This window comes from Typopeltis vanoorti, chromosome 25, assembly GCF_054136105.1.
Source record: "Typopeltis vanoorti isolate ZY-2024b chromosome 25, IOZ_Tvanoo_1.0, whole genome shotgun sequence".
Taxonomy (NCBI): domain Eukaryota; kingdom Metazoa; phylum Arthropoda; class Arachnida; order Uropygi; family Thelyphonidae; genus Typopeltis; species Typopeltis vanoorti.
This window is the reverse complement of record NC_143573.1, coordinates 54,918,830-54,940,108: the sequence shown is the minus strand read 5'-3', so window position 1 is coordinate 54,940,108 and position 21,279 is coordinate 54,918,830. Positions and strand designations below refer to the sequence as shown.

General features: G+C 37.1%; 1 protein-coding gene across 1 annotated transcript in view; it reads left to right on the top strand.

Moving 5' to 3' along the window:
- Positions 1 to 21,279, top strand: part of LOC150092755 (choline/ethanolamine kinase-like) — a 188,496-nt gene that overhangs the window by 41,903 nt on the left and 125,314 nt on the right. The gene's annotated exons all lie outside the window — the stretch shown is intronic.

Genomic DNA, 21,279 nt, shown 5'->3' with positions numbered 1-21,279 from the left:
CTAATAGCAACATCATGACTTAAAACTATATATATTACATTGAAACAGATGACAGTTTCTTTAACTGAAAAGCTATCCTTTTCCCATTGCCTTCAAAGAACTGAAAATTGCCTACATTTCATCAACATATGGCTAAAAGAAGAAGAATAAGCATAGACATAATGTATTATGTGTAACCCTAAGAACTTGATAAGCAGTGAATCCACATTCAATGCAGATGATTAAGAAGTAACAGAAGCAGATCACAAACATCATCCCATTTACTGACTCCCATGCATTGCTAACATTCTTACCCTGCATGTCGCTGCTTGAATCAGTTCCCTAAGTTGTCATAATTACTTGGTCTGTAGGTGCACAGATACTTTTCCTTAACTGTAAATTCCACATGCTTATCCACCTCCAAGGTCAAGAATGCATAATCACTTCTCATTATTATCAGAGGCAAAGTGGCTAACTTGGTTATGGAGAAATATTCTGTGCATTTTACTAGGTTGAACATAGGTTGACCTCGCTCGCTTCCTCATATACAACTTGCTGGTGTAATAATCAGATTTTCTGAAAAAATATTAATACTATATATACTATTGATGTTTATTAGTGATTATGCTCCTGCTTCACTGTGTGCTAATTGTCTTGTTTGTATCTCCTTTTCTCCATACTCCACTATGTACTAATAGTCCTGGTCATATCTCCTTTTCCCCCATCTATTTTTTTAAATTCTGAGACATGCCTTCTTCAATCTATCTTCACATACAACATTCCACTGACCAATTATTATTTTTGTTATTCACCTCTGAATTGCCCCTCCATAGTCCAGTGTGGTCTTAACAAAGAATTTTAGAGAGAAAGTTCCTTATTCAAGCAAGTTAGTATACTCTTACACACTGCAGTTATATACTATTGTTAATGTTACAAGTAATATTAGTCATGACTTATTTTTCATGGTATTAACAACACCACAAACACTTTTATCAACAAAGATGTTTTATTAACGCTTATATTTCGCTGATTTTGAACTCAGCATCATCAGAGCACAACACACTAGTAAACACAACAGTGAGTGAGTGAAACAATATAATTGAAAAAGACAAAAGATCTCAAGTCCCATTTTTTGGTGCCATCTAACGGGAAAAAAAAAAAAAAAAAAAAAAAAAAAAAAAAAAAAAACAGCAGTTATCCAGGAGTTTTTCTTAGAATAACTGTCTCCCAAATTTTTGGCAAATTAATGCAACCATATTTGTTAAGGTCGGGAGAATTCTTCAAAGCCATTGTTGACTCAAAAAATAATCTTTCAGATCTATAACGAGTCCTAAATAGCACATTTGTTTTCCTCCATCTAATCCTGTGTGAAGGAGTGTCCAAAGCATGCTCTGCCAGTCCTGACTTGCCATAGTAATAGTAGCGAATGTATCTTTCATGTTCTTCCAGGCGGATCTTCACTGATCTTCCTGTTTGCCCATAATAGGCCAAGTCACAATCACATGGAACTTCATACACTCCTGGGTGTGCTAAAGGATGAAGTTTATCCTTAGGCGAGCGGATCAGAGTTGCAAGCTTGACATGAGGTATGAAAGTGGTGCGAAGGCCATGTTTCAACAATACTTTGGCTATCTTACATTCGCTACTATTACTATGGCAAGTCGGGACTGGCAGACCACGCTTTGGACACTCCTTCACACAGGATTAGATGGACAAAAACGAATGTGCTATTTAGGAGTCGTTATAGATCTGAAAGATTATTTTTTCGGTCAGCAATGGCTTTGAAGAATTCTCCCAACCTTAACAAATATGGTTGCATTAATTTGCCAAAAATTTGGGAGACAGTTATTCTAAGAAAAACTCCTGGATAACTGCTATTTTTTTTTTCATTAGAGGGTGCCAAAAAATAGGACTTGAGATCTTTTGTCTTTTGCAATTATATTGTTTCACTCACTCACTGTCACGTTTACAAGTGTGTTGTGCTCTGATGATGCTGAGTTGAAAATCAGCGAAATATAAGCGTTAATAAAACATCTTTGTTGATAAAAGTGTTTGTGGTGTTGTTAATACCGTGAAAAATAAGTCATAAATAACCATCAACACCTAAGCTTATCTGTTAGAAGTAATATTAGTAACATGTAGTTAATGTGACTTCTGGATTCAATTCCTCATCCATTAACTACTTGCTGAAGACATTTATTAACATAAAATTCAGAATGCAATCTCCTCAGTTCCAAATTACATAATGTTGCATTTTCCAACATTAAACTAACATCTGTTATTATTTGTACACAGCACCAGTCTGTTCAAATTATCCTGCAAGCATTTAATGCCAAACATGTCCATTATCATCCATCCTAACTTTGCATCATTAATAAACACTCAGACATTTCTTTCCAAACTGTTCTCAGTATCATTAATATACAGATAAACAGCAATGATACAAGAGAAAAACCCTGTTTTCGTGGTCAATGTTCTCTTATCAGCAACCTGACTATACATTATTTTCTGATACCTATGCATCAGCTACTTCTCTGTTTATTCCAGAAGCTATTCTGTATCCCCTGGGGCAGAGCTGACTACTACCGGGTGCGTCCCCAGGTGGCTGATCGGGGAACAGCCTTCAGATATGGAGGCTAGCTGCGATATAAGCAGAGCAATCTGGCGAATAAGCAGCCATAGACCAACAGAGACTGAGCTATCAGGGCATGGGGGGAGCAGAAGTGGCAACTCTGTTTCACTTAAAACCTCACAAAGCCCAATGACAACTCAGTGACATGGCGAGTAGTGCCGCCATTAAATAAGCACCTGCTGGGGTCACTGCCCCTGACATTGGGAAGCAGCATTGTCAGTACTGACACAAGGTTGAAGCCAAATGATGACGGAAAAGCTTGTGATCAGAGATTTGCAGATGGCAATATGATTATATTGTGTACGTCTGTAATACTGCAGAGCAGAAAGCAAACAAAGAAACTACTGCTCTACCTTATCTCCAGAACAACCACCATGGCAAGCAAACCCTTACAATTGGCCCCAAGTTCCCGGCATCCCTTAAATGGGACAGGGGTACGAAGAATCTCTGGGCTCAAAATGGTGTCCACTTTTAAAATTGCAACTTGGAATGTCAGAACTCTGTATGAAGCTGGCAAATTAAGAAATGCCATAAGAGAAATGAAGAGGCTGGGCATCCGGGATTTTGGAAATTTGCGAGACAAGATGGACAGGATCTGGAAAGTTTCAACAAGATAATACGACAATGTATTACTCTGGGAATGATGAGAACAAACATCGACATGGTGTAGCTGTAATAGTAGATGAAGAAATCAATAAATCAGGATTCCATTTTCTGAAATGGAATCCTGAATAATAAATTGGATTCCATTTTCTGAAAGGATAATGCTGTTACAACTTAAGGGAAACCCCATTAACATAAATATCCAAGCTTATGCACCCACAGCTGACAAAAGTGAAGAAGATGTTGAAGAGTTTTATGAACACCTAAAAGAGATTAAAAACCTAACAAAAAACATGATATAAACATAGTGATGGGTGACTTTAATGCAAAAGTGGGAAGAGGGGGTGATGGAGAAATTGTTGGCGAACATGGCTTAGGCACCAGAAACGACAGAGGAGATTGCCTAGTCCAGTTCTGTCAGGAAGAAGATCTAACAATAACAAATACCTGGTTTAAACTTCCACCCAGAAGACTGTATACTTGGAAATCGCCTCAAGATAACCAACATAACATTATCAGAAATCAAATTGATTATATACTGATAAATAAAAGATTCCACAGTAGTATAAAGAGTGCAAAGACTTATCCTGGAGCAGATGTCTCATCAGACCACAATCCCACAGTTGTAGAAGTATGTCTTAGATTAAAATCAGCTAAAAAATCACAAAAGAAGAAAAAGAAAATTGATGTAGAAAAACTGAAAGACCTGAACATAAATAAAAGTGCCAAGACACAGCTTAACTTGCGATTACAACAGATTAACATAGAAGAAAATAAAAGTGTGGAATCTCTTTGGAATAGCTTAAAGAATGCCATCGTAACAAGTATTGAAGAAGTAGGTTATGTGAATAATATAAAACAACAGGAATGGATGACAGATGAGATTCTTTCTCTTATTGATACAACAAGAATGTACAAAAACAAAGACCTTGCCAGGTATACAGAAACACATATCATCATCAAGAAAAAAATAAAAGAAGCCAAGGAAAATTGGATGAAAAATTTATGTACCGAAATTGAACTGCTTCAGAAGAAACATGATAATTTCAATCTGTATAAGAAAATCAACGAAATTTCTGGAAAACTTAGGAAAAAGCAAATAGTGTCTCTAAGAGACGAAAATGGAAAAATAGTTCTAGAAGAAGAGAATAAAGCACAGATTTGGATAAAATATGTAACAGAACTTTTCAATGATACTAGACAGAAGCCTATAAATATAAAAGATAACATTCAAGGACCAGCAATCATGAAATGCGAAATAGAGAATGCTATACGAACAAGTAAAACAGGAAAAGCCAGTGGACCAGATGGTGTGCAAACAGAATTTTTAAAATTAATAGAACCAGATAACATCAAACTTCTTGAAAAACTATTTAATAAAATATATGAAAGTGATGAATTTCCATCAGATTGGCTCAAATCTACATTTATCACTGTCCCAAAGAAACCCAAAGCGAATTCCTGTGGTGACTTCTGACTTATTAGTCTAATGAGCCAAACATTAAAAATATTTTTGAAAGTAATTCAGAATCGTATTTATAGAAAAAGTGAAGAAACTCTAAGTGAAACACAATTCGGCTTTTGGAATAGTTTTGGTACTAGAGAGGCCCTTTTCTGTACCCAAATATTGATACAAAAATGCATAGAAAAACAGAAATCTGTCTTTATGTGTTTCATAGATTTTGAAAAAGCATACGACAAAGTCAGATACACTAACTTAATAGAAGTCCTTCAACAAATAAGGCTAGACGAACAAGACATAAGACTAATAACAAATCTGTATTGAAATCAGTCAGCTACCGTTCAATTAGACAACATTACCACCAGTGATATTAACATCAAAAGAGGAGTGAGACAAGGATGTGTGCTCTCACCACTCCTGTTCAACATATATGCAGAGGTAATCTTTAAAAAAGCATTGGAAGAATGTTCAGAGGGAATCACAATAAATGGAAAGATTGTTAACAACCTTCGATATGCAGATGACACTGTGCTAATTGCAGATAATATTATGGATCTCCAAACACTCATTGACAGAGTATACATAGAAAGCCAAAGAATGGGAATAAATATAAACATCAACAAGACAAAATACATGATCATCAGCAAACATCCAGCCTCATCAATGAAACTGACACTCAATGGGAAAAATATTGATCAAGTGTCAAGATATAAATATCTTGGTTGCTGGCTTAATGAACGGTGGGATCCAGAAATAGATATAAAGACAAGGATTGAAGTTGCATGGCAGTCCTTCATGAAAACGAGAACACTATTCTGCAATAAAGACCTAAACATGGAAGTCAGATGTCGAATGCTGAAATGCTACGTGTGGTCTATTCTGCTCTATGGAGTTGAAACATGGACATTGAAGGCGACAACCATCAAGAAAATCGAAGCCTTTGAGATGTGGCTATACAGAAGAATGCTAAAGATATCATGGACAGAAAAAATTACCAATGAAGATGTCTTAAAATCCATTGGCAAAGCTAAACATCTTGTACAAATAATCAAGAAACGAAAAACATCATATCTTGGCCACATTATGAGAAACAGCAAATACCAACTTCTACAAACTATTTTGATAGGAAGAATTGGTGGCAACGGAACTAGAGGAAGAAAAAGAATATCATGGTTTGACAACATCAAGACGTGGACAGGAAAGAGCAGTGCACAACTGCTCAGATTAGCACAAGAGCGCAGTTTGTTTGCCAAGATGGTCGCTGACCTTCGATAGAAGATAGCACAATAAGAAGAAAGAATTCTGTATCCCCACCTATTTCAATTTATGTAACATTCTTCCATGTTGAAGAATGCCTAAAGTCCAAATACGTGATAATGGATACTCGGATAAGGAATATTGGTTGCATAATGGGAAAACAAACAACAGTAAGAACAGCAACAAAAAAAACTTACCTTAGATAGGTTATAGAGATTGAAATAAGAAATAAGTTATAGAAATTGATGATAGAAGAGAGCTACATGCAAGAGATGAGTTTGCATTTGAACATAGAGAGTAAAGGCATTTTTCTGAGCAAGTGTGGGCGTTAAGGCAAGAAAAACAAGAGTTGCCATGGTGGAAATGTAGCATGCATGCATTGTCCCATGTGGGGCCATGCATTATTGTTAGTGAAATGTGATGGACACGAGATTATGTACTGACATGAACAGAACAGAATGGGTTAGCACATTTTGGCAGGATCAGGTGGGTAAATGGGATTATTATTATTATTATTATTATTATTATTATTATTCAGGATTCCATGGAGTCAAAAGACTCATCATCATGGGAGGTCCATCCTAAAAAACACAAAGTCTATCATACTACTCCTTAAATTCATTGACCGTTCTCGCTCGCACCACTCCATCAGACAATGCATTCCATAGTTCAACCACTCTCCATGCAAAGAAACCACTCCTCACCCTCTTGCAAACAGTTTCCTTTCGTAACTTCCAGGGATGGCCTCTTATCATCACTCCTTCCCGCTGTTCAACCAAGTGAAAGAACTCCATAGTGTCAACCCTGTAGCCACCTCTCGACAGTTTGAAAGTCTCAATCATATCACCTCTCCTTCTTCTATCCCCCAAACTCTGCAGTCCACATTCCCTCAGCTGATCCTCATAACTAACATTGTACCCTTATCACAGTTAATTTATCCGCTTCAAATCCTGGGGACCAGATCTGAGAACAGTAGTCTAAGTGTGGTCTGATCAGAGACTTATACAATGGATTGATAACCCTTTTATCTCTGCAAGTCAGTGTCCTTCTCTTTATTGCAGCAATCCTCTGTGTTACCTTCACCACCTTTGCAATATGCCCCTTAAATTTTAGGTTTCTATCAATCATCAACCCCAGATCTCTTGTCTCCCCTACTTCCTCCAGTGTAACTCCTCCCATAGAGTATGCAGTGTCTCATCGATGTTTCCCAAACCTCATGACCTTACATTTCGCTGCATTAAACCGATACCCTATTCATTTGCCTATCTATCTAGCTTATTCAAATCCTCTTGCAGGGCTAAAACATCAGCACTATTACTAATAATCCTTCCCAGCTTTGCATCATCTGCAAACAACTGAATATCCCCTTGCAATTCACTGACAATGTCATTGATATAAAGGTTAAACAATATAGGTCCCAGTACTGAGCCCTGTGGGACCCCACTTGTAACCCTCTGCCTCCTTGAAACTGTCCCACCATACACAACTCTCTGATACCTATCAGATAGCCAATCCTGAATCCAGTTGACCGATCTGACATCCAGACCCAAGTGCTGCAACTTAAATATCAGCTTATGATATGGCACCCTGTCAAATGCTTTCGCTAAGTCTAAGAAAATGGCAGTATATGCCTTTCCCTCATTTAATGCTCTTGTAACTTTATTATAAAAGGCTAGCATGTTACTAAAACAAGTGTGCCCCTTCACAAATCCATGTTGACTCTCAACAGATAACATTACCCTCATCTGCCCAATGCTGTATACCGTCCCTCACTACTTTCTCCAAGATCTTAACAACTACTGATGACACACAAACTGGCCTATAATTAGACACTTCCAGTCTGCTACCATCCTTATGCAATGGCACTATCTTACCTTCCTTCCATTCCATGGGCACCTTTCCTGCAGCTAGATTTTCATTGAAAAGCCAGGTCAAAGGCACTGTCAGTTCCCTAGCACATTCTCTCAGAACTCGTGGTGAAATACCATCCAGTTCCACAGCTTTACTGATATCCAGATGACTGAGTATTTGAAACACACTCTCCTGCTGTACCTCTAAACCTCGAACCTGCCCTATCCCTCTAGTATTAAAACTGACTTCTCCAGGATAAAATACTCCAATAAAGTGTTCATCGAACAATTCCACTATGTCCTCTGCATCAGTCACTCTATTCCCATTTTTATCCCACAATATCATTCTTCCACATCATTTCTCCTCCTACTGGCCACATAACTAAAAACTTCCCTAGGATTTTCTTTGGATCTTAAGGCCAATCTGCTCTCATATTCCAGTGTCGCCTCCCTTACCATACTAGTCATTCTTCTAGCCTGTGTCTTATATTCTTCATGCATCTTCTCTTCACCTGTCTCCTTATATCTCTTCCATAGCTTCTTTTTCACATGCAATTCCTGTTTAATATTGTTTGTCATCCATTTTAGTCCAAATTGTGTCCTCTTCTTCACTCGTGGTATACAACTTACCACTGCTGCTTACAAATATTCTTTAACAATTTCCCACGCACTAATAATATCCCGGCCTTCCAATTCTTCCCTCCATGAAACTTCCCCAAATTGACGTCTTAGACTATTATAATCACCTGCCTTATAATTCCGCATACATTCGCATCTCTTTGATACTCCTGTATGTCTATTCATTTACCAAGTCAAAACCATATGGTCACATTTCCAACTGGTGGGAGAGATGTCACCTCAGTTATTATCAAATCTTCTGATGCTATAACCAAATCCAAGACTCTTGAACCCCTGGTTCCCTCTATTACATGTTGCCTAAGACATTTGTCCCTCAAGAATTTTAGAAATTCCACGGATCATTGAGTCGCCATACATTATACCTCTTACCATTCCCTCGCTCCTATTGTTTCCATTCTCTCCTCTTCTTTCATTCCCATACCTCTCTCTTCTACTGTTTCCATTCTCTCCTCTTCTAGCACTCCCATACATCTCTCTCATTCCCTCTCTCCTACTGTTTCCATTTTCTCCACTTCTAGCACTTCCATATCCCTCTCTCATTCTGTCTCTCCTACTACTGTTTCCATCCTCTCGTCTTCTAGCATTCCCATACCTCTCTCTCTCATTCCGTCTCTCCTGCTGTTTCCATTCTCTCCTCTTCTAGCACTCCCATACCTCTCTCTCATTCTGTCTCTCCTGCTGTTTCCATTCTCTCCTCTTCTAGCACTCTCATGCCTATTTCTCATTCCATCTCTCCTCTTCTAGCACTCCCATGCCTATTTCTCATTCCATCTCTCCTCCTCTAGCACTCCCACACGTCTCTCTCATTCCGTCTCTCTTGCTGTTTCCATTCTCTCCTCTTCTAGCATTCCCATATGTCTCTCTGGTTCCATCTCTCCTACTGTTTCCATTCTCTCCTCTTCTAGCCTGATGATAAACTGTGAATTGTGCCCTTTCAGGTTATGGGCAGATGAAACAGCATACAGCAATAAGAGAACTGAATTTTTGGGATTCAAAAGCAGCATAAGTCTTAGGCAGCATATGGTGCAGGGAACACAAAGAACATAAGAGCTGATCATAGCATCATATGATCACATCATCACTGAGATGTTATACTTACACCCATTTGGTGAGAGAGTTGCTAAACACGTCTAACTTGGAGGAAAAATAGGCATACAGAAGTAATAAAGAGGAATAAATGTATGTGGAATTATTGTGGCAGATAATTATAATAGATTTAGAAACCAGCTTGGGAAAGCATAATGGATCGAAGAATTTGAAAAGGGGAAGGAAGAGAGAGATCAGTAGTGTATGAAAGTAAATATTTCTAACAAGAAATATTTGTTAGCAGCATTTGCAAATTGCATATCTCAAGTGAAAAAAACAGCAATTCAGAGTAAAATGGATAAGTAAGAAAATTCCACAAGAATTACCCATGCAAAAAAAAAAAAAAAATCCCTCAAGGGAAATCAAAAGGAATTTGTTCATTATGTGAACAGCAGGAGCAGAAAGGATTGTGGATAAATGAACTTGTTTGACAGAGAAAGTGGCTGGTGACCAATACAGATGATTTAGTACACCTGTTTAATGATCACTTTATTAGAGTGTCTCATATTGATAAAAACAGACTTTAATTCCTAGAGAGAAAGATGGAGGAAAGGGAGCATGAATAAAGAGAACGTGAGATTTGAGTTTTTACCACTTGTTTTAAGGGAATGTGTTAAGAAATTCTATATCATTGACTTGTCTGTTTAATGAAAATGTTGCAATTGGATGGGTATGCAAGGAATGAAAAATAGTGCCATTTCATAAGGGTAGAATGAAGGTATTAAATTATATTATAGTCCAGTTTTTATTCTTCTGTGGCTATTAAGATTTTGGAAAATTACCAAGAGCTTATATACAGAATCGGGCATATGACGGTAATATTATTTGAGAAGATCAGCATGCATTTGTTAAGGAGTGCTCTTCTTTTTAGTAATCTGGTTGCCTTTTATAATAAAGTAACAAGAGAAGTTGATGAGGGAAAGACATATACAATACTGTCATTTTTATATATTGTGCAAGAGCATTTGAAACAGTACCACATGATATGTTGATATTAAAGTTGCATCTACGGGTTTAAATATTTGGCTAGAGAACAAAATCTGCAGTGTGGCAAATAGAAGATAAAAAAGACATTTATATGAAAGTGACATTGAAGGGAGATTTTTAAATTGCTAAAATGAAGAGAAGAATTGAGGACAAGAGACTGTCTCTGGAAGTTGTGAAAGGATGTGGTGCATAAGAGGGCGAGAAGTAGCTATTTCATGGACAGTGTATAAAAGCATGGAATGCATTGCCTGAGAGGGTGGTGCAGACAGCAAATGTGCTAGAGTGGTACAACCAACTGTGTTGTATAAGATAGATCTCGGATTCACTGCCTTTATCCCCAGTTGCTCATGGCAAGATACTGAAAACTACTTCACGTTACTGTTTCAGCTGATCATAACAAGGTGAGACATGCACCGGACAAGAGAGATGCATACGCAATAGTATATTTAGACTTCGCAAAGGTACACCTATATTATCATGTGATAAGTTGGGAATTAAATTAGGATGGATGGGATTAGATAACAGATTAGTGCACCAGATTGGAGACTGGCTGTCTGATAGTTATCAGCAAATTGTGTATTATTATTATTATTATTATTATTATTAAGAGAGACCTCCAAGGAGTGAGGGACTCATTGAGGGAGGCCACATACTACATGCACCAGCTAATCATACTTATTACTGAATTCATTCACGCTTCTTGCACGTCCAATGGCAGTCCATTCCAATCACGCATCACCCTATGAGAGAAAAATCTAGCCCTCACTCTCTCCTTGGAAGCATTCATTCTCAGCTTCCAAGGATGCCCTTTTGTCCTTTCTCCATCCTCCTTAAAATTAAATTTAATCAACTGAAATCCTATATGATCCTTTCAGACGTTTGTAGTCTCAAATAATATCACCTCTCTTTCTCCTGTTTGCTAGTGTCTGCAGTCTACAAATTGTCAATCTGTCTTCACAATCAGTATTCCACAATCCTGATATCATTTTTAACACTCTCCTTTGCACTCTCTCCAATATATCATAATCACAATGGAAACCAGGAGACCAGACCTGCACACAATAGGCTAAATAAGGTCTTATCAAGGCCTTATAAAGAAGCAAAATGACATCCTTATTTTTACATTTGAAAGATCATTTCAGCATTGCAGTTATCTTTTGAGTTGTATTTGCAGTCTTTGCTACATAGCCCTGAACTTCAACTTCCTATCTGCTAACACTCAAAGATCCCTAGCCTCATCAGTTTCTTCTAGCATAATCAACATTGGATATCTAATCAGGCCGACTTTGCATTTAATGACATCCATTTTCCCATCCCCAAAATTCCAGCCTATTCAAATCATTCTGCAAGTTCTGTATATCATCACCATTCCTGATAACCCCCCCCACCTTCTTTGCATCATCAGAAAATAGCTGCATATCACCTATCAAATCCTTCCCAATGTCATTAATGTACAGATTGAATAATAGTGAACCAAGGACTGATCCTTGTGGTACACCACTAGTTATAAGAATCTTGCAGACTCACATCCCCCCTGTAATAACACTTTTTAATATCTGTCAGTCAGCCATCCTCTTATCCATGCTAATATTTTATAATCCAAACCCATATTCTCCAATTTATGCAACAGTCTTCCATGCTATATTGCTGTATTCTGTAAAAATGCTGTATTCTCTCATGCTGTATGGGGGAATGATATCTTAGAACATGAAAGTCTGACTTGAGGTGTGCCCCAAGGGGTCAGTTTTGAGACTGCTGATTTTTTTTAACTTATGTTATTGAGAAAAGTTTGAATGGTGATATGCAATTTTTTGCAGATGATGAGTTGAGACGAGATGTTTGTGGCTCTTCAGAGGGAAATGAACAGACTGGGGTAATGGAACAGTGAGTGGGATTACCAGCTGAATGTTGCACAATGTAAGGTTTTTTAAATTTGGGAAACAAACATGGAATGTGGAGTATAAAAGTAGTGGGGAATATCTTAGAAGTGGAAGATATTAGAGATTTAGGAGTAATAAGGACCTAAAATTATGGTGACACACTGCTAAAACTGCGAAGACAACAGAGTAGATTAAGGCAATGATGCCAAGGACACACACATCCAGAAATAAGAATGTTATGGTTCTATTGTCTAAGACTCTGATCAGTCCACATATGGATCACTGTGCATAGATTTAGACACACCTGGTTTTTGAAAGGATGAAGAAATATTTGAAATGATTCAGAGATGATTGACTAAGGTGGTCTCTTGTCTCTGGAATGTTGAGTATGAAACCAGTTTGAAGAAATGCAATTTGCAAAGTCTAGCAGATAGAAGGAGGAAGAGGATATGATTGAGACATATAAGTTGGTAAAGGTTTAGTTATTATCAGATTAATATAGATGAGGTGTTTCATAGAATGGCAGTAGATGGGGAGAACTGAGGCCAATCCTGAAAGCTGTAGGAGTAGGTTTTTTTTGCACAGAGAGTATATACTGCTTTAAAAGAAGTCAACAGAGTGAGGAACAAACAGCCATGGCACCCACCTTAATAGGATGTGGGACCTCCATTTACTGCGATGACTGTGATGAGGTGTTTCATAGAATGGAGCTAGATGGGGAGAACCGAGGCCAATCCTGAAAGCTGCATAATAAGGATGCAGGTAGGGGAGATGAGAAGGTTTTTTGCACAGAGAGTATATACTCCATATAACAGTATAACAGTGTGAGGAACAAACACCATGGCACCCACATTAATAAGATGTAGGACCTGCAGAATCCTACAGGGCATACTTTCCATAAGTGTACCATAGCAATCAATGAGAATTTTGAATCATTCTTCCTGTAGGCACAATATGGGCTTCCATTCTAGTACTGCAATATACAAATCTCACATTACCCAAACCAACATGCAGCATTGTCTTCAGTGGTACAAAGAGCATGTATAATGAGACATGGAAGCTTGGAAAGCTGTGTTATGGAGTGACGAATCATGCTATACCCTCTACCGAACAGATGGATGGGTATGGGTGTGGCAGATGCCCGGTGAACATCTCTCATCAGAATGCATAACCTCAACTATGAAATTTGGAGGTAGAGGTCTGATGGTATGGTCCTTTTTTTACTGGTTTGGTCTCAAACTGCTTTTTGTGGTGCAACAACCCTACTTTGTAGTGTTTGAATGGAACTGACCATTGCCTTTTTCAGCAAGACAATGCACCTTCATAAGGCTACCACACCACCTGGTCTCCACAGAGCCCTGATCTACAGCCCAGGAATCTGTGGAGGCCAGGTGTGGCCTCCTACAACACCTGTTCTACTTCTCATAATTCTTCCCAACTTTGCATCATCTGCAAACAACGACTATATATCACCATTTAAGTTCTTTTTAATGTTATTTACATACAGATTAAACAACATAGTCCCAAAATAGACCCCTAAGGCACACCACTAGTGCCTTTCCTCTTCTGGGATATCACTCTCTCCCATACACAACCTGATGATACCTATCAAACAGCCAATTTCCAATCCAACACACTAATCTACTATCCAATCCCATCTGTTCCGATTTAACTATCAGTTTGTCATGTGGAAGTCTATTGAATACACCATCACACAGCTCATACTATTTTCAAAAAAAAAAAACATTCTTGATGTTCTACTGTGCAGTACTAGCCTTCCTGCCACTGATAATGACCTGTAAATTTCAGGTTGAAATATTTGGCAGTTTATTAATTTTTTTAATTTTTAAAAGTTTATTAATTTCTTTCTTTGTGTGTATATGTAATCTAGTGCTACAACTATGGTACAAGTATCTCTTAAAGAATAACAATATTGTGCTAGTGTTATTTGTTTGCAGTGATGGGATTTTTCTCCTCTCATCCTGAGGGCTAGAATATGAGTAGACTGTTAAATTAAGACCTACCTTCAGTAAAACCATTATGGTCTTTATAGGATCCATGTCGAGTCTACCTACCTATGGATACAATTCCTAATCCATGAACAAGCTAAAGAACCAGGTCAGGGCATTGCTAGCTGTTTTGTACGTCTTTCAGCGCCTATGTTGATATCCCATTCACTCCACTTGATGTATTAATTGGGTCATTCTCTTGTAAAAATTTTAATACTTTTACATCATCAACCTCAGACCTCGAACACGATGGACAGATGTGGTAACAAAAGACATAAGACAGCTGGAAGAACAGATGAAGCTTATGACAGAGAGGAAGAAACTTAATGATCATAGCATTAGACCTAAGCAGTCCATTAAGCTATTGATTAAGAATATAATAAATTTAGTTTAATCCTTTATCCAAGTGTGTGCAAACAAAGTTTGCGCCTGAAAGTATCTTCAGGACTGAGGTAAGGTGGTACAATGGATTAAACTAAATTTATTATAGTCTGACCAAGTGAAAAATAAACTTTCAATATTGATTAAGAAGTTATAAATTTTTTCATGCAGTTTTCTCTCAGTATCCAGAGAGCTAGTGGACCTGTCTGGAATATATACCTCACTAAAGTAATTATTCAACAACTCGGCTATTTCTTATCTTAGGAGAGTGAAAGCCAACAGTGTTGCAGGAAATATTAGAGTGTGTTAATAAGGTATGACAATGTGATATAGCAAGCAAGAATTATTATTATTATTATTATTGGCAACTCCAAGGAGTCATTAGACTCATCGAGGGAGGCCCTAAACATCATGCCAAGAACAACTATTCAACATCCACACAGTATCTATCATACTTTGCCTTGAACTCATTCACAGTCATGGCACAACAGACTCTGGCAGCTTATCCCACTCATTCACCACTCTCCAAGTAAAAAACCTAGTTTTAACGCCCTTGCTAACCATACTCTTGCCCAGTTTCCATGGATAGCTCCTAGTCCTCCCACCACCAGTCCTGCTCTGAAAAATATCCTCTGAATTAATCTTATAGACACATCATCATCATACATATCAAGGATTTAGGCCTAGCATGTCCTGTTCCTGCCTTAGACGTCATCGTTGAATCGTTTAAGAGGACGTCCTGGTTTTCTTTTTCCTAATGGGTTGTACTTTAAGGCTTGTTTTGGTAATCTTTCTGTTTTCATTCTTTGAACGTGTTCCATCCATTTATGTTTATATTTTTTAATTGTTTCTATTACTGGTTCTTGGTTTAATTCTTTCATAATATCTTCGTTTCTTTTGTGATCAAATAGAGTATACTTTGCAGTTTTTCTCATAAACTTCATTTCTGCTGTTGTTAATCTTTGTTTGTCTTTTTGTTTTATTGCCCAGATTTCGCTTCCATACATTAAGACCGGTAAGGCTAATGTATTATATACTTTTAGCCTGGTTTGTTTTTGAACTAGGTTTGGTTTAAATATAGAGTTAATTACACCTGTTATTTTTAAATATTTTGCAATTTTTACGTTTATGTCTTTTTCATTTTCATATGTGATCATACATCCTAGGTAGTTAAATGAATTCACCTGTTCTAAGATCTTGTTATCTATTACTATTTTAGTTCTTGCTGGATCTTGTCCTTTAAAGGCCATAGTTTTTGATTTTTCCGTTGATATTATCATACCATAATCTTTGGATATCTCATTTAGATTTAAAATAGCTTTCTTTAAGTTCTCTTCAGAATTTGTAATTATTATTTGGTCGTCTGCAAAGAGAAGAGTGTTTAAGTTAACTGTAGGTGAAAGTTTAATTCTTGATGTAAATGTTTACTCCATTTTATTATTATTTCATTTAAGTAGATATTAAAAAGAGTTGCTGAGAGGGGACATCCCTGTCGGACCCCTTGGTTTATCTCTCTTGTATATGATAGCTCGTGATTTAATCTTATTTGTATTTGATTATTTTCATACATACTTGTGATAGCTTTTAGGATATTATTTGGTATTTGTCTTTCTTTTAATATGTTAAATAATATGTTTCTTTTAACTTTCTCAAATGCTTTTTCAAAGTCAATAAATGCAATATGTGTTTCTAAATTATATTCTCTTCTTTTCTCTATTATTAATTTTAGGCAAAAGGCTGGGTCTATACATGATCGTCCTTTTCTAAATCCATTCTGTACCTCTAGAATAAAGTTTTCAGAATATTTCATTAGTTTGTTATTTAAGATTCTGCTATATATTTTGTAACAGGAATTTAGTATACTGATACCTCTATAGTTTTTAGGGTCATCTCTGTTAGCTTTCTTAAAGATAGGAATCACAATTGCTTTTTTCCATTCTATTGGGGGGATACCAGTTGAGTAAATTTTATTTAAAAATAATAAGAGTCTTTCTTTGAATCTTGTTCCTGCGTATTTATATAGTTCTGAACCTAGCTTATCTTCTCCAGGTGATTTTCCGTTTCTTGTTTCGTTCAGGCTGATTTCTAATTCTTCTTCAGTTATTTCCTTTTCATTTTCGTTAATTGTTTGCCAGTTGTCTTTTTTAAAATATTTGTCTGTCCACAGTTCTGTGTAGTAATTTAGAAATTCTTCTAATTTCAATTCAGTGTTTAATTTTATGTTTTCTTTGGTATCTGCATTTAGGTGTTTCAAAATCTTATATAAATCATGTTCTAAATTAGAAACAAATTTATTCCATGATTCTCTATGTCTTTTTCTCACTTCTCTTTTAGCTATGGCTCTTATTCTTTTATATTCTATTTCATCTTCTAATCTTTTACTGTTTAACCATTTGTGATAGGCTTCTTTTTTCTTTTTGATTATTTCTTTGATTGTATCATCCCAGATCTTCAGTTTTTTTCTTTTATTGAATTTTTTGGTCTTTCCTAAGCTTTCATTTGCTGCTGCATTTAGTATCGATTTTATATTAAGCCATTCTATTTCTATTTCTTCATTTTGTTTTATTTTATCTAGATATTAGTTAATTCTTTGTTCATATAGTCATTGTACATTTGTGTCATTCAATAGTCTAGTTTTATAAACAAAAGTTTCAATTTTTCTTTCTGTTCTTGTTACTTTTAGCCATTTAGGTGGTAATCTTAATTTTATTTTAACAAGGAAGGGGTCACTGCTTATTTCATATCCTCTTTGAACTCTAACATCTAGTGAAAATTTTGATGTCTTTTCATTTAATATGAAGTAATCTAATATTGATTTCCATCCTCTTGCTGCCCAAGTATATTTATGTATGTCTTTATGTTTATAGAAGGAATTCATTATTTTTAGGTTATTATAAACTACAAAATCAATCAATTTTTTACCATTTCTGTTTAGAGTGTGTTCTCCATGTATTCCTATATTATTATTAATTTTCGTGTTTCCAATTCTTGCATTTAAGTCTCCTGCTAAAATTATGTAATCATTTTTATTTATTTTATTATATATGTTTTGTAGCTGATTATAAAAATCAATATTATCCTGTTCTCTTCCTTCTTCTTATAGACACCCTTCAGCAATTTGAATGTCTCAATCATATCTCCTCTTTTCTGCCTATCAACCAATTTCTGCAACACACAAATCTTCAACCTGTTCTCATGAGGTTCATTCCATAGACCTGCTATCATCTTGGTCACTCGCCTCTGGATCCTCACCACCTCCTCCCTATCAAGAAGAAATCCTGGCTCCCAGATCTGGGCACAGTAGTCAAGATGAGGTCTTATCAAGGCTTGATACAGAGGAACAATAACCTGCTTGTCTCTGCTCGTCAAAGTATTCTTCAGTAACCAAGTGATTTAATAAGCTGATTTAGCCACTTTTGCAATGTGTCCCCTAAACTTCAACTCCCTATCCACCAACACTCCCAAATCCCTGCCCTCATCAATCTCCTGGAGTACAGTTCCACCAATGTGGTATACTGCTGCTAATCTTTTCACCCCAAAATGCATAATCTTACACTTTTGCCACATTAAATTGATATCCATTCTCCTTAGCCCAGTCCTCCAATCTATCCAAATCATCCTGCAAAATTTTGACATCCTGTGCACCCACAATTGCTCTACCCAACTTTGTATCATCAGCAAAAAAATGAACAGTTCCTCTCAGATCCTATCCTATATTGTTAATGAACAAATTAAACAGTAGTGGTCCAAGAACAGAACCCTGTGGCACACCATTAGTCACAGGCCATCTTTTGGACTCTACTCCTGAATAAACTACTCTCTGATATCTCTCCATCAACCACCCTCCTATCCATCTCATGAACCCTATATCCATCCCCATATGCTGCAGTTTACTGATTAGAATTCCATGTGGTATCCTGTCAAAGGCCTTAGCAAGGTCCAGCAGTATCACCATAAACCCATTACCCTTATCCAGTTCAGATGTCATTATGTTATAAAACATGAGCAAGTTACTGAGGCATGATCTACCCTTCACAAAACCATGCTGTCCCCCATACAGCATCCCATTTTCATCTATCCAATCCTGTATTGGATAGATGAAATGGGATGTATTTTCCTCTTGACTATTTTCTCCAAGACCTTGACAACAATTCCTGACATGCTAATCGGTCAGTAATTTGCAACAGCAGTCTTGGAACCTCCTTTATGCAGTGGAACTATTTTCCCCCTCTTTCCACCCCCTCGCAACTAACCCAGACCCGAGACTCAAAATGAACAAAATGGTCAAGGGCACTGACAATTCTTTAGCTGCTTCACGTAAGACTGAGCTGGTATATCATCCAATCCCACAGATGTATTCACATTAAGGTTTTGTAATATACTATTCACCTCCATTTCATTCACCTCAATACCTGTATAAGCTATTGGTTCCTTCATTAGTCCGCGCGGTTAGCCTAGTGGTTTTGCGCTTCACAACCATATGCCTGGGGAAGGAGTGTCCTAGGTTCGATTCCCATCCAAGACGTGGGGAGCTTAAGGATCTTCCTCAGCCATAGCCAAGTTAGCCGGTTTTGGGTGTGGGCCGCAGGGTTTTTTCCGCCAGTTTATCTGAGGTTTTTCATCCCGCAAGCAGGCAAACCGGCCCCGTGAACACACAGGTTACAGTCATAAATACTTACGGCAAGGAAGGCAACGGGAAACCACCTTGCTCATAATCATCTTTCCCTAAAATGGTAGCATATAGCTACCCTCCCGCGGCCGTATGGCAGATGGGAACCAGAAGAAGTTCCTTCATTCCTGCAATATCACCACCTGGATGATATACTCTTGCAAAGTGATCGCTCAGTAATTCCACTATACCAACTGATTCAGTTACCTCCCTAACATTAGCATTCCTTAAAATCATTCTGCCATATACATTTTTTATTTTACTTGCAGCATATCGAAAAAACTGTTGGGGATTCTCTTTAGCTTTTGTGGCTAATTTCCTTTCATAATCTGCTTTTGCTTTTCTTACCACACTCGTTACCCTTCTTGCCTGTGCTTTATACTGTTCATGTGCTTGCAGGTCATCTTTCTCCTTAAATTCTCTCCACAGTTGTTTCTTTTTATGTAGCTCAAACTTAATGGTGTTATTCATCCATTTAACCCCTACTTGAGTTATTTTATAGTTATTTTATCTGGATAGTTATTTACTATCCGGACTCTAGGTATACAGTCAGCCATTACCTCCTTCAAACGCTCCTTTACTGTGAATTACAAATGATATGTTTGTGGAGTTGAGTGAGGAGAAAGAGATGCAGTTTGTTAATGTTTGGGATGTATTTGAGTCTCAGATGGAATTATATAAAAGTGATGTATCACATTTAAATAGATTGTGAGTCAACTAGAGAGACTGTTGTCTGAAGGAGGTTTGTTAATGTTTGGGATGCATTTTAGTCTCAGATGGAATTATATAAAAGTGATGTATTGCTTTTAAATGGATTGTGAGTCAACTGGAGAGACTGTTGTCTGAAGGAATGCAATGAGGTATGTGAAGAAGAGATCAGAAGATGTAAGAGACAGTTCAAACGAGCAGGAGAGTGGAACTGGTATAGTTGGATTGCTTGTGAATGGGAAGAAAATTTGTGTAAGAAAACAGGAATGCAAATAGATGGGTAAAAAAAGGTGGACAGAGAAACATGGCACAAAGAGAGTGGATATTTGCAGCAGCAGTGAATGTGTATATGAGGATAGTCGGCGCAGCAATGGGATGGCCTGGGGTGCTGAAGAATAGTTGAGTCTGAGGAGGTATATTGGGTAAATGGTAATAAAGAGTGACATGGGCAAATGTGGAAAAGCACAGATAGGAGGAGGCATGGGTAGGACTGGTAACAGATCCCAAAATGAAATGGTTTATTTATTTATGAATAACAGAAGAATCAGAAATAAGAGAGATAAAACTGAAACTTGAAAGAAGCTGCTGAAGGATTTGACAAAGCTTTACAAGAATTGGTCATAACATAGTTCTAGTAGCTAAAGAGTTGCAGCTGGAGGTTGACAACAAAGATTTAAAGCAGTTGATGGAAGCTGTGGAAAAAGAACTTTCAAATGAAGACCTTGTAGAGTTAAAAGTACAGAAAGTTCCAGAAGAAGAAGAAGAGGGGGGGAAAAAGCAGAAGAAGAAGAATTTGAGCCTGCCACAAAGAAGGGGATAAAAATACACAGTGAAAAAAAAAAAAACTAGTGGAAAATTGCTTTCATTAATAAGGCAATTCAATTGTTTGAGGAAATGGACCTCAACATGTCAAGATTTAGCAAAATAGGCATAATGACAAGATGCAATTGCATCATTCTGTATACAGAAAAGGGGAAAAATATGGCAAACTGACTGTACACATTAGGTTGAATGTAATGTACAATTTTTTAAAGCTTACTCTTGCTCTCACCTCATCCCCTGAAGATGTGCCTAGAAGTTATTGTTGATAACCTAGTTTCCACTGATGAACTAAGCAATTAGTAAAGCAGCATATGA